Here is a 14,805-nt window from a genome sequence, read left to right on the forward strand (position 1 = left end):
GTATCCACTTAACACCACAAGTTATTACAATACTATTGACTATATTCCCTATGCTGTACGTTATAGCCCTGTGCCTGAATTTGTTTTCTGTATTGTTCATTTATTTTTTAGATTCCACATATTAGTGAAATTGTATGGTATTTTCTTTTTAACATAGCCTCTAGGTCCATCCATTTTGTCACAAATTACATTCTTTTTTATGGTTGATTCATATTCCTATATATATGTACCACCTCTTCTTTATCCATTCATCTATAGATGGACACTCAGGTTGTGTCCATATTTTGACTATTGTAAATAATGCTGCATATATCTTTTCAATTAGTGTTTTAAATTTCTTTGGACAAATACCTAGCATTGGAATTGCTGGGTCATATGGTAGTCTATTTCTAACCTTTACAATAGTCAAAACATGTAAACAAATTAATTGTGAATTGATAGATGAATTGATAAGTAAAAGTGGTATATAGGATATATTTAGCCATAAAAAATAATTAAATCCTGCCATTTGTGACAATATGGATAGACATAGAGGGCGTTAGGGAAGTCAGTCAGAGAGAAACAAATACATATGATCTTATATGTGGAGTTAAACAAAAAAACATTATAGTAAACTCATAGATGCAGAGAACATATTGGTGGTTGCCAGAGGCCAGGGGTTAAAGGGTAGGCAAAATGGATGAAAGTGGTAAAAAAGCACAAACTTCTAGCCATAAAGGACTGGGAATAATGTACAGCATGGTGACTACAATTGATAATGCCATACTCTATACTTGAAAATTACTGAGCTAGTGGATCTTACACATTTTCATTATAAGAAAAGGAAAAAATTTGTAACTGTGTGGTGTGATGATAGATGTTAACTAGACATATTGTGATAATTTCACTATACACCAGTGATTTTTCAGCCAGTGTGCTGCAAGAATGTTTAAAACATGCAGTACCTGATTATTTAGTCAGGGACATTGACCTCTTTTTCCTTAGATTGTCAAATAAAAAAATGACAACACAATAGCTGTCTGGTGTGAATGAACCAAAATTATTCCTACTTTTTGTCAGATCAGCAAAAAATATATTTTTTGGTGTGCTGCAGGATTTTAGTAATTAGTTTACGTGTGCCATGAGATGAAAAAGCTTGAAAATCACTGCTATATACACATACGGGGTGGGCAAAAGTAGGTTTATAATATGAAACAGAATTTTTTCTTACATTATTTTCCATACAACCAACTATAAACCTACTTTTGCCCACCCGTATATGGAATTATTTTGTCATCTACCTGAAATTAATACCACATCAAATTACATCTCAATTTTTAAGAAGTTGTACTGCTTTATTGGATAGTTGTGAGGATTAAATTAAACGCCAATAGAGTATTATTTGCTGCTGCCTTTTTTTTTCCTATAGTTCCATCTGGAACATTCACTTCTTGCCTTACAGAGATTCATATTAGACCTCTGATTTTTCCAGTGCCACACAGACCCATATTCTCTTTTCCTGATCACTTCATCTTTATTTCCACCTACTCTGCACTGCTATAACCATTTTTATCATTGCAAACCTGTCTCTCCTCTTGCCTGTGTTCCTATGTAAGTCTGTCATTCTTAGCTTTTCCATTTCCCTATTTTCTTTTCTCACATGAGTTATAAGCTTCTTACATATTGTATCTTACATATTGTAGGCTATTAAATATTTGCAGACTTAATAGGATTTCATGAAAATGCAAACCATTAATGAGAACAGATTTTGGATTGGAGAGAAACAAGATTTTAGTATTTCTGTAGTGACTAGAGCAAAGTAAATTAAGCAGGGCAAAGTGTAGGCAGCAAACAACAAACCCAAAACAAAACTCATTTTCAAATGAGAGTATTACAGTTGGAATTTGCAGGAGGAAATGAAAGAAAGGGAAAAGAATGAATGCATCTTAGTGGTCACAGCTATATCTGGTTTCAGACTATGCTAGATTTAGCTTGTTGACAATTTGGCATGACTTTAGGGAGTATTTAATATTGCTATTTATAATTATTTTTAAACAAATGTTTGCTTACCAGATGTCTGGAATATAATGACTAAAGGAAAATAATGTTTTGTATCTATAGTGCCAGGTTGAAGAATGTGTGAGTTTGGAATTTGAAAGTTCTTTTCTTAAAGTATAAAAGTAGTTCTTTTCTTAAAGTATAAAAGTAACAGGCTTATGCAGCAAGCCAGGAAAGAAATCATTAAGAGTGTTTAGATTCTAGGTCAAGTTACAAAGAGTTTGGGTAAGTTAACGAAACTGTTTAGAGTTTGCTAAGATATATGCAGTTAGATTTTAAGAAAAAATGTCCTATGGTTAGATGTCTACTGTTTCTAATGGTGATGAACACATAGATTCTAATGTTTAACCAACTTTGAAACCACTTAGCAAAATCTAATGAAATGAAAAATTAAACCCAAAGGTGGCATAAAAAGTCCATTTGCTTGGTGAGTTTGTACCAGGAAATGCATGTATCATTTGTGCCCACCCAGCTCATGCTTCTTGGTTGTTCTGGATCATTAATTAATCACACTAGATTAGCAGAAGAGTTTGAGGCTTTTAGAAAGCATAAAGTGGTAAAGAGATTGTGATTTAAAAAGTGGCCACATCATGTATTAAACTAAACATCTCCCTGACAAAGTAAATTGTTGTGTAACTCAATTCTAAAACTGCAACATAATGTAATGGTGAAAGCTAGGAAAGTCATCAACTCTGAAATATATCTAGGGTGTTTGGAATGAGATCAGGGAGAAGTCAGAAGCGACAGGTTGGCCTCTGCAAATCTCATTTTGTTAAAGGCATCCAGAGCCTGTGAGTGTGTGCATGTTGAGAAGGTCCTGTTGTGTTTGCTTTAGCAGGATATTTTAAACTGGATAGGAGGCTATTCATAAGTTCAGTCTGCTAAAATATTAAAAACTTCTTGGTCAAATTTGATTTACAGAAATAACTGAAAATTTATTTTAAATGCCTTGGTGTTTTATAAGCATTTCTCTTTTTAAAGATCATGAGTAAAATGCCAGTTGGTTCAGATCTGTTGTATACTTTGCCAGGGCACTGGAGAAACAATGATAGAGCCTCTTGCTATTAAACATGAAAATGTTGCAACACAGGGACCATATGCTGACTGAAAAGATAATCCATTTTGTGTGGTCAAATTTGCAGTTTTAACTGTATTTCATGAATGTATTTATGAGTGTTAGTAATGTATAAATTTAAGAATGTCATTGCTCATTTAAGAAGTACTAAATTTATTGAAGCACCTTAAATTTATTATTTATCATGTATCAAGTACAAAGAATGAATGTTTCTCTATTTGAGATATTTACAGTTCATAATACCAGACTTTATCTCCCATGAGAAATAAAACTCTCCCGCTTCTACCCAGCTTCCTCCTACTTAAAATGGATATTCATTAAAACTAGAACTATCTTTAAGCTATGAAGGTCTTTGACTTCACCCAATTTTGTGGACCCTTTTATTTTTTTAATTAAATTTTTATTGTTCAGATTATTACAGTTGTTCCTCTTTTTTCCTGCCATAGCTCCCCTCCACCCGGTTCCCACCCCACCCTCTGCTCTTATCCCCCCGACTGTCCTCATCCATAGGTGTATGATTTTTGTCCAGTCTCTTCCCGCAACCCTCACACCCCTTTCCCTCCTGAGAATAGTCAGTCCATTCCCTTTCTATGTCCCTGATTCTGTTATATTCACCAGTTTATTCTGTTCATCAGATTATTTATTCACTTGATTTTTAGATTCACTTGTTGATAGATGTGTATTTGTTGTTCATAATTTGTATCTTTACCTTTTTCTTCTTCCTCTTAAAGAATACCTTTCAGCATTTCATATAATACTGGTTTGGTGGTGATGAACTCCTTTAGCTTTTTCTTATCTGTGAAGCCCTTTATCTGACCTTCAATTCTGAATGATAGCTTTGCTGGGTAAAGTAATCTTGGTTGTAGGTTCTTGGTATTCATCACTTTGAATATTTCTTGCCACTCCCTTCTGGCCTGCATAGTTTCTGTTGAGAAATCAGCTGACAGCCGTATGGGTACTCCCTTGTAGGTAACTGACTGTTTTTCTCTTGCTGCTTTTAAGATTCTCTCTTTGAAAAGCTAGCACTGGAATCGGGAGCGGGAGTGGCTGCCCCCGCGCGGGCGGCGAGGCGGTGGGTGTCCAACTGCAGACGACCCCAGGGATGGGCCAGCGGCTGTGAGTCTGTGGACTCCAGACTCGGGGGCCTTTCTCGGTCCAGCATGGTGGCCAGCCTCGACACGGACTCCACCAAAAGCTCAGGACAAAGCAACAACAACTCAGACACCTGTGCGGAATTCCGAATAAGATACGTTGGTGCCATTGAGAAACTGAAACTCTCTGAGGGAAAAAGTCTGGAAGGACCACTGGACCTGATAAATTATATAGATGTTGCCCAGCAAGATGGGAAGCTGCCTTTCGTTCCCCTGGAGGAAGAAGTGATTATGGGCGTTTCCAAGTACGGCACACCCGCTCAGTATGATGTGCTGCACAGGCACGCCCTCTACCTGATCATCCGGATGGTGTGCTAGGACGACGGCCTGGGGGTGGGGAAAAGCCTGCTGGCGCTGAAGACCACCGATGCCAGCAACGAGGAGGTCAGCCTGTGGGTGTACCAGTGCAGCAGTGTGGAACAAGCACAGGCCATCTGCAAAGTCTTGTCCATCGCTTTTGACTCCGTGCTGATGGCTGAGAAGGCGTGAGTCTGCCACAAGTGGATCGGCGTCACGGGAGGAAGGTTCGGCTGTTTTCTACACTGGTTTTCAATCTGCAGCGCTGAACTAGCATGAAAGTATGAAGTGACCCCTTGTTCTAGATATTCTGGGAAGAAAATGCAACGTATAAAACATCGGCCATTTGTTTTTCTATTAAAATTTGTCTTATTAGAAAAAAAAAAGGTTCTCTCTTTGTCTTTAGCCCTTGGCATTTTAATTATGATGTGTCTTGGTGTGGTCCTCTTTGGATTCCTTTTGTTTGGGGTTCTCTGCGTTTCCTGGACTTGTAAGTCTATTTCTTTGACCAGGTAGGGGAAGTTTTCTCTCATTATTTATTCAAATAGGTTTTCAGTATCTTGCTCTCTCTCTTCTGGCACCCCTATAATTCGGATGTTGGTATGCTTGAAGTTGTCCCAGAGGCTCCTTATACTTTCTTCATATTTTTGGATTCTTTTTTCTTTTCTTTTTTTCTGGTTGGGTGTTTTTTGCTTCTTCGTATTTCAAATCTTTGACTTGATTCTTGCAATCCTCTAGTCTGCTGTTGGAACTCTGTATAATATTCTTTATTTCAGTCAGTGTATGCTTAATTTCTAGTTGGTCCTTTTTCATATCCTCGAGGGTCTCACTAGATATCTTGAGGATCTCACTAAGTTTATTGGCGGTTTCTAGGAAATTCTTGAAAAACCTTATAAGTGTGGTTTTGAACTCTATATCCTGTAGTTTGCTTTCCTCCATTTCTGTCATTTGTGACCTGTTTCTTTGTCTCTGCATTTTTTATGCTTCCCTGTGTTGATAGAGTGGCTTTCTGTGCTAGGTGTCCTATAGGGCCCAGTGGCTCAGCCTCCCCAATTATCTGAGGTGGACACTCTTGGTGCACCCCTTTGTGGGCTGTGTGCACAGTCTTGTTGTAGTTAAGCCTTGATTGTTGTAGGTATCACTGGGAGGAATTGACCTCCAGGCCAATTGGCTGTGAGAATCAGCTGTGTCTACAGTGGGAGAACTTCTGTGCTGGAGACACCCTTAGGGGCAAGACTTGCTTCAGTGGGGCTTTGGTGCTCACTGAGTCTGCCCCCTGAGTGTGTCCCTTATGGATCTGAGGAGTTGTAATCTGGATGGTCCTACTCTGACCACTGGGTACACTGGCTCTTGGATCTCTAAGGAGGTGCTAATTTAGCCTCTGTCTGAGGCTACCCAGCAGGAGCTATGGAGAAATCTGCAATTCCTCTTCTTTGTTTGGGGTTTGGAGGTGCCTAGATGAGGCCCAGCTGTGAAGCAATGCAAGCTGCTGTGGGGCCTTGGTCCTTCTTTTGGAAGTTCTGGGTCTCTCTGACCCAGCTGCAGTTTGTTAGGTAATTTTCAGATTGCCAAGGGCCAGGCCTTTCATATGCAAGCTCTGCTCACAGCTTGGGTGGGGCGGGGTCTCAGGGAATCAACAGAGTGGAGCAAACAGCTATGGCTGATCCTCAGTCCTACCCTAAGAGGCCCCGTCTCTCAGTGTCCTGGTAATCGTTGCAAGCACCTCTGAGAGAAAGCTGCCCTCGAGTTCTGACTGATGCCAGACAGTCCAGTTTCTTCCCGTATGAGTCTGGGTCCCCAGAGACTCACCCGGAACTGGAGTTCAGAGCCGTTGGGAGCTTGAGACTCCCTCCCGATTGAAAAAGACAACCGCGTCCTCAGTTGGCAGCCCTTTCACGTGCGCCTCTGTACCTCTGTACTTTACTTCCGTACCTCCTCTGAGTCTCAGTGTGCTTTTTTCTTTCCTTCTAGTTGTAGAATTTCCACTCAGCCAGCCTTCCTGTGGTTCTGGATGATGTCCGTTTTGTCTTTTAGTTGTATTTTTGAAGTGGTTGTGCGAGGCAGCAATTTCCGGTGTTTACCTATGCCGCCAACTTGGTTTCTCCTTGGTGGACCCTTTTTAAAAAAATTTTATGCTGCTCTCCTGCTTTACAACTCAGAAAAATAAGACCAATACATTTCTAATTTGGAGAAAACTCTCCACAAGACTCTGTATCAGTAACACTTCACCCTGTCAGTTTCTTTAGTGCAACCAATGTATCAGTTTTGTCACTTACATTAGGTAAATGATCCTCATTACCAACTAACAACTGCTTGGGCCTTTCTGGAAGGACTCTCTACAGCAAGCATATTTGAATGCTTAAAATGAATCTCTGATACACACATCCCAAACTGAGGATGAAAATACCCGATACTGCCTTTTCAGCCTCCTGTTGGCCAATCTCACAAAGGGACTTAATGTGGAGAGCCTGGCAGGCGGCCGTAGGGAAGATTTTCCTCCTTACTAAGATGAAAGGTTGATTGAAGGGCCGGCGTGCTCCTTTCCTGCTTTGGGACGTTATTGTGAGAGCACATCATACTTGGAGCTGCTGCAACCGTCTTGAGCCCAAGAGGATGGCAGAGTAGAAAGGGAGAGCCTGGCGTCTGAACCAGCCTTGGGGCCAGACTTAATTTTATGTGAGAAACATAGGCCCAGATTGTTTGTATGACTTTCATATGGTATTCTGTTTTTTAGAGCCAAAAGCATTCTGTTATAACTTACTTTCCCCATTTCACCAATCTATAAGGAAAAGTATCTCATGATTGATGTACTCATTCAGTAAATTTTATTAAATGCTTATGAGTCAAGATTTTAATGAAAACTGTCAAATGAAATATAATAGACAGTATATAAACATGATTTAGTTTTATGGCTGAATATCCCATACACATCTCTGTGTATTTTCAGATATGTAACAGAGATCAGTTTCATCTTAACAAGTCTATTGCTAGGTGAAAAATAAGTTCTTAAAATTATTGATTTTGCAGTTTCAGTTGCCAGAGTTGTTTGGCTGAGATGAGTTTGATGATTTTTTTTTTTCCAGAGAAGGAAACACATTGGGCACGAAGGTTCAGTTCAGCTAAATCATGTGCCAAGCAGTATACCAGGATTATACTTCTTTCTAGGATTACATTGAGATCTAAGTAATTTAAATGAAGCTTCTGTTTTGAATGTGTTAGCTGACTTCCTAACAAATCTCAAGCCCTACGCTGTGTGGAAGTTGACAGTTTCTTCCACTGAGAGAAATGGCTCTAGATTTTAAGGTTATCCAGTCAGTCACTTACTGAAGTCACTTCAGTACCTCTAAATTGTAATGGCATTTTAAAAGAGAACGCAACATTGCAATACTGGGGAAAACTGAATTAGCTGTTGTATTTATTATATATGTCATTTTCTCTTGGTACAAGAATCTTGTATTTTTTCTGTTCAGTCCTAGGCTCAGCATTTCTCTAAGGAAGCCTAGTTCCTTTTATTAAAAACTAGAGGCCCAGTGCACGAAATCATGCAGGTAGGGTCCCTAGGGCCCTCTTCTGCCTGTTCACCAGTCCCCAGGCCGAACGCCGCCTCCACCGGTGGGCTGTCAGGTCTTGGGATCACCAACTTATCCCCAGCTGCTTGGGGACTCAGGCCTGCGGGAAAGCAGGCACTGGCAACCCCCCTCCATGCGCATGTGTGGGGCCGGCATCTGATGGAATGCGCTGCCTGCTTGGGGCTGCTCACATGGGGGCTTGAGGCATTGACGGAAGCTGCGGGGCGTGCCTGCGACCTACCCGTCCTGGTGTGAGCAGCCCCAAGCGGGCAGCGCATTTCAATCAGCAACCGGCTGGGTGCATGCGCATGGAGGTAAAGTTGCAGGCGCCTGCTTTCCCGCAGGCCTGTGCCCCTGAGCAGCCAGGGATGAGCTGATGATCCCAACAGCTTGACAGCCAGCCCGGTCCTCCTGCCACCCACCCTGATTTCCCTGTTCTCCATCGCTGATCCATCGAAGCCTGCAGACCGGGGGCAGGGACCAAGAGGTCAGCCATTCAGCCCACTCGCCAGTCCCCAGTCCTGCCCTGCCCTGCTTGGGGTGCAGGAGGACCGAGAGGTGCTCGATGCACCTCATGGTGACCGGTCCTTTGGTCGTCACGGACACTGGCTTTTTATATATATATAGATGGTATTAGGGGAACTTCCAATCAAGATGGTGAAGTGGGTAAACACTGCTTGCCGCCTCCTATATAAAAATTGCAACTAAATTATAAACATCCATCATAAGAACCACCTGAAGACTAGCTGAACAAAAGTCCTATAACTAAGATGTAAAGAAGAATCCACATTGAGAAGGGTAGAAGAGAGGTGGAGAAGTGGAACATCAGGTCCCACATCCATGGCGTGGCAATTGAGAGTCAGGAGGGACATCTCGGCTGCAGAAGTGTCACCAGTGAATGAGAGATCCTAGCCTCACATGAGGTTCCCCAGCCCAGGGTTCCAGTGTCAGGAAGAGGAATCCTTATAACATCTGCCTGTGAAAAACAGCAGGGATTATATCCCAGAGAGATGGAGGGCTTTTAATGACCTAGAGCCTAGACACTCCTCTTGGGCTGCACATGGACTCACTTGCTCTAACCCCCAATACAGGGGCAGCAACTCACAAAGCACCAGGGACATAGAGGGAGGAACTTAATAGACTAGTTTCAGGGTGAGGGCTGCAGGGGCAGCTTTCTCCAGACAGAAGTACTGGCAGTAGCCACTGCTGAACTCTCTTCCCTCCCAACCTACCAGTGACAGATGGGTGCTAAATCTGAACTCTCCAATAATGAGCTATCAGAAAGAGAAATTAAGAAAATAATTCCATGTACAATTGCATCAAAAAGAATAACACCTAGGGATAAATTTAACCAAACAGGTAAAAGACCTGCAGTTGGAAAACTATAAGATTGAAGAAGGTACAAATAAATGGAAGGATATACTGTGCTCATGGAAAGAAAGAATTAATATTGTTAATCCCTAAAGCAAGCTATAGATAGATTCAATGGCTTTTTTCACAGAAATAGAACAAATAATCCTTAAATTTAAAACCACAAAAGATCCTGAGTAGCCAAAGCAGTCTTGAGAAAGAATAACAAAGGTGGAAATATAATGTTACCCAATTTCAAATTATACTATAGTACTGAAAACAACATGGTACTAGCATAAAAATAGATCAATGGAACAGAATAGAGAACCCAGAAATAAACCCATGTGATGTTGAGAAAACCAGATACATACATGCAAAAAAAAAAAAAAGAAAAAGAAAAAAAAAACTGATCACTTTTTTTATACATATACAAGAATAAACTCAAAATGGATTAAAGACTTAAATTAAGTCCTGTAACCATAAAACTCCAGAAGAAAATAGGCAACAAATTCTTTGACATCGGTCTTAAATTTTTTTTTTGGAAGGGATGGTATGTTTCCTTAGGCAATTGGGGGAGGCAGGGTGGAAATAAATGGGACTATATCAAATTAAAAGTTTTTGCACAGCAGAGGGAACCATCAACAAAATGAAAAGATAATCCACTGAATGAAAGGAAGAAGATATTTGCCAGTGATACATCCTTTAAAGGGTTAATATAAAAAAAAATGTAAGGATATTACAAGTTAACACCAAAAAACCCCCCCAAAAATCTGATTTTTAAAATGGGCAGAGGACCTGAACAGACATTTTTCCCAAGGGGACATACAGATGGCCAATAGACATATGAAAAGATGCTCATCAGGAAAATGCAAATTAAAACCACAATGAGATATCATCACACACTTGTCAGAATGCTATCATCCATAAATCAACAAACAAGTGTTAGAGAGGATGTAGAGAAAATGGAATCCTCATGCACTGTTGATAGGCATGCAGATTGGTGCAGCCACTGTGGAAAAGAGTATGGAAGTCCCTCAAAAAAATTAGAAATAGACTACCATGTGACCCAGCAATTCCACCACTAGTATTATCCAAAGAAATCCAAAATACTAATAAAAAAGATATATGCACACCTATGTTCATTGCAGCATAATTTACAATAGCCACGATATGGAAGAAACCTAAGTGTCCATCTGTAGATGAATGGATAAAGAAGAGGTAATATATATATATATATATATATATATATATATATATATATATATATATATATACATACATATAATGGAATATTACTCAGCCATAAAAAAGAATGTAATTTTGCCATTTGTGACAACATGGATGGAGCTAGAGGCTATTATGCTATGTGAAATAAGTCAGAGAAAGACAAATAACGTATGATTTCACTTATATGTGAATCTAAAAAATAAACTTAATTGATGGTAACCAGATGGGAGAGGGTCCAGGGATGGGTGTGAAAGGTGAAAGGATTAAGAAGTACACATTGGCCATTATAAAGTCGCAGGGAGCTAAAATACAGCATAGGGAATATAGTCAATAATATTTAATAAGTGTATGGTGCTAGGTGGATCCTGGACTTATGGAGGTGATCACTTTGTAAGTTATATAAATGTCTAATCACTATGTTTTATACCTGAAACTAATAATATTGTATGTCAAGTGGAAATTAAAATAAATTGAATAAAAATAAAAAATTACTATGTTAATTAGTATAATGCAAATTAAAGTTTTGGAATATTGAAACAAAAAATAATAAAAGCAATGAAAGCGACACCATCAATTGCTAACAAAAATTAAAAAAAGAATAGTACTAGAAACTAAGACTTGGGTTCTGCTTATGCTCTGTATCACTTTCCTGTTACTGCTTATAATGGAGTGGCTTCAACAGCACATCTTTACTGTCTCACAGTGCTGGAGGTCAGAATTCTGTCTACTTGAGAAGGCAATGCTGATAACGTAAATGGGGCTTTAGAAAGAAGATAGCAGTAGCAATACCACGCCAGCATGCACAGAATCTGTCTTTATCAACTTGCCAGGCTCCTAGCCCTTGTCTGAGAAATTGAGGTGATTGAGGGAATGTCCTTTAATGGAAACGTATGGAAAAGTCGTTACTAGTATATAGCCTAATTTCAAATGACATGATCAGTTGCACTGTCATTTATCAGCTCACAGACTTATGAAATAAATATCATAAAAATGTACATTTTAAGATTTTAAATGTTAAGAGATATCTAGATATTGCTTTAAACGAATAAAATATGCCTAATGGCAATGAAATGAGAGAGAGGGGGACTTCACAAGGTGTTCCTGTGATTTTTATGAAAGGGAAAAAAATGTTTAAGCTAAAAGCAGTAAAAATTCAAAAGTATTAGTGATGTGTAAATGGAACACGACAAGGCAAAGGCACCAAGGGGAAGAATCATATCCTCAAAGGAGAGGTCCAAGAGGCTGACTGATTCAGCCATTTGACTTCCCTTTGAGATTCCTAAAACATGCAGAGCATTAGAAGAGTTTTATGGCACAGCTCCACAGATCTTGCTACTACTCCCTCCCCCAAGGGAGCAACAGATACCCTCACTTGGATGGAGAAATACAGTCTATCTGCCAGTATTGTTCAATGGTAGAACATCCTTTACAAAGACGAAGACAATTCAGAACTGACATTTGAGGAAAATGCACAGCTTTAAAGATAGTCTAGTACTTAAAAAATGCCAAGTTTAGCCTCTAAGGAGTAGCTAATTCTCTGAGTAAATGATGTCACTATGTTTAACTAATAAGTACCCTTAGAGAGATTCAGGTATATATTGCTGTTTAGTACACTGGTTAAAAACATCAGCTTTGGAATCAGACTGCCTACATTTGAAACCTGGTTTTACCACTTGGTTAGTTCTTTGAATCTCAAATGTGCCTCAGTTTCCTTATCCATAAAATAGGGATGATGATTTGACCTAATTCATAAAGCTGTCTTGAGAACTAATTGAATTAAAGAAAAATGCTTAGAACAGTACTAGGCACATAGTAATCATTCAATAAATATTTTTATTAAAATTGTTACTGCATTAACATTTTTTTGCTATTTGTCCATAAATTTTGGCTACTATTGAAAAAGAACCAAGTGTAAATCTTGAAAATTAAAGAGATGACTGCTGCAATAATAAGCTCAATTAGTAGGCCATCACAACTGAGATCAAATTAGTGAGTTGAATGATCAAGCCAAGGGATTTCCTTTGAACAGAATGCAAAATGAAAGGAGATGAAAAGTATGAGAGGACAGTTCCAGAAGTTTTAACATTTAACAGAAGCTCCAGACAGCAAGGTTGAGAGAATGAAGAGGAAAAAAATATATTTAAAAATTGATCATTAAAGTTTCCAGAGGAAAGGAATTGGGTTATCTACACCAATCAGGATGATGTCAGACTTCTTGTGAGCCTTATTAGATGATAGAAAACAGTGGGAATTAACTTTGAAATTCTGAGGGGAAAATGATTTGGAATTTTGAATTTTGTTTTCAGCTTTAGTAGCCTCCAAAATTGAGAACAAATACATTTCAGGAATGCTAAAACTCAAACATTTCTTGAAATTCCTTCAAGAGGACTAATAGAAGGACATCCTATCTACACTAATAAAAGAGAAACATGGTAATTGGCGTACGACCGCCACCCTTCCCATTGGCTAATCAGCGTATCCTTATGCAAATTAACTGTCAGCCAAGATGGCGGCCGGCAGCCATGCACTGAAGCGAGCAGGGAGGCTTGCTTCCTCCAGGAACTGCAGACTCCAACGTTCCCCGCCTCACTTGCCGGACTCTCAACTGCAACTCTAAGCAACTATTACTATGCTGCAAATAAGAAGCTAAACAAAACAGGCTTTCAGTCAGCCCCGGACCGCAACATTGTATCCATGTTTTCAGCAGCGAGGCCTCAGAGCTAAAGCTGGCCCAGAATAAAAAAAAAAGAAAACAAGGAGCGGTTGGGAGCTTTTAGTCAACTGCCAGCGGGAAAACAGCCCTCAGCCCCTCAGCCAGCCTGGCCAGGCACCCCAGTGGGGACCCCCACCCTGATCCAGGACACCCTTCAGGGCAAACCAGCCGGCCCCCACCCATGCACCAGGCCTCTATTCTATATAGTAAAGGGTAATATGCCTCCCGGCACCGGGATCAGCGGAGCAGTGAGGCTCCCGGCACCGGGATCAGCGTGACAGGGGGCAGCGCCCAAACCCCCTGATCAGCCCTGCTCTGTGCCTGATAGGGGGAGAGCTCCCCAATCCCCCGATTGCCCTGCGGCTCTGTGTGTGACAGGGTGCAGCGCACCAACCCCCGATCGGCCCTGCTCTGTGTGTGACAGGGTAGAACCATAACCTCTCCATTGGCCCTGCCCCGAGTGTGACAGTGGTGGCACCCCAACCCCCTGATCAGCCCTGTCCTGTGGGTAATAGAAGGTGGCGCCCCAACCCCCCTCCACGGGCCTTGCTCTGTGTGTGACAGGGTAGAGCCATAACCTCCCCATTGGCCCTGCCCTGAGTGTGACAGGGTGCAGCGTCCCAACCCCTTGATCCGCCCTGCTCTGTGAGTGACAGGGGGCGGTGCCCCAGCTCCCCTATCGGCCCTGCTCTATGAGTGACAGGGAGCAGCGCCTCAACCCCCTGATTGGCCCTGCTCTGTGCGTGACAGGGGGTGGCGCCGCAACCTCCCCATTGACCCTGCCTTGAGTGTAACAGGGGGCGGTGCCCCAACCCCCCAATCAGTCTATCCTGAGCGTGACTGAGGGTGGCATTGCAACCTCCCGATCCGCCCTGCTCTGTGCATGATGGGGCGGCGCCCCAACTCCCCAATCGGCCCTGCTCTGAGCCTGACCAGGGGCTGCACTTAGGGATTGGGCCTGCCCTCTGCCACCCGGGAGCAGGCCTAAGCCAGCAGGTCATTATCTCCCGAGGGGTCCCAGACTGTGAGAGGGCAGAGGCAGGGCTGGGGGACCCCCCCCCCCCCCCCGCCGAGTGCACAAATTTTTGTGCACCGGGCCTCTAGTCCTATATAATAAAAGGCTAATATGCAAATTGTCCCCTAAGGAGTTTGACCTACTGGGAATTCGACCACTCGCTATGACATGCGCTGACCACCAGGGGGCAGCGCAGAACAAAGGAAAGCCCTGGCCGGCAGCCGGGGGAAGGAAGGCCCCGATTAGCTCTGATCACCAGCCAGGCCTAGGGACTCTACCTGTGCACGAATTTCATGTACCAGGCCTCTAGTAAGATATAAGAAACACTGATAAGCAAAGAAGCCAACAAACTTTAGGCACCTCAGCTGCAA

General features: G+C 41.4%; 1 protein-coding gene across 4 annotated transcripts in view; it reads left to right on the top strand.

The window, feature by feature from the left end:
• Positions 1-14,805, top strand: part of LCLAT1 (lysocardiolipin acyltransferase 1) — a 190,431-nt gene that overhangs the window by 122,806 nt on the left and 52,820 nt on the right. The gene's annotated exons all lie outside the window — the stretch shown is intronic.

The sequence above is a fragment of the Myotis yumanensis genome, unplaced genomic scaffold, assembly GCF_028538775.1.
Source record: "Myotis yumanensis isolate MYYU_CA2020_CCGP unplaced genomic scaffold, mMyoYum1.0.hap1 SCAF_11, whole genome shotgun sequence".
In the NCBI taxonomy this organism is placed as follows: Eukaryota; Metazoa; Chordata; class Mammalia; order Chiroptera; family Vespertilionidae; genus Myotis; species Myotis yumanensis.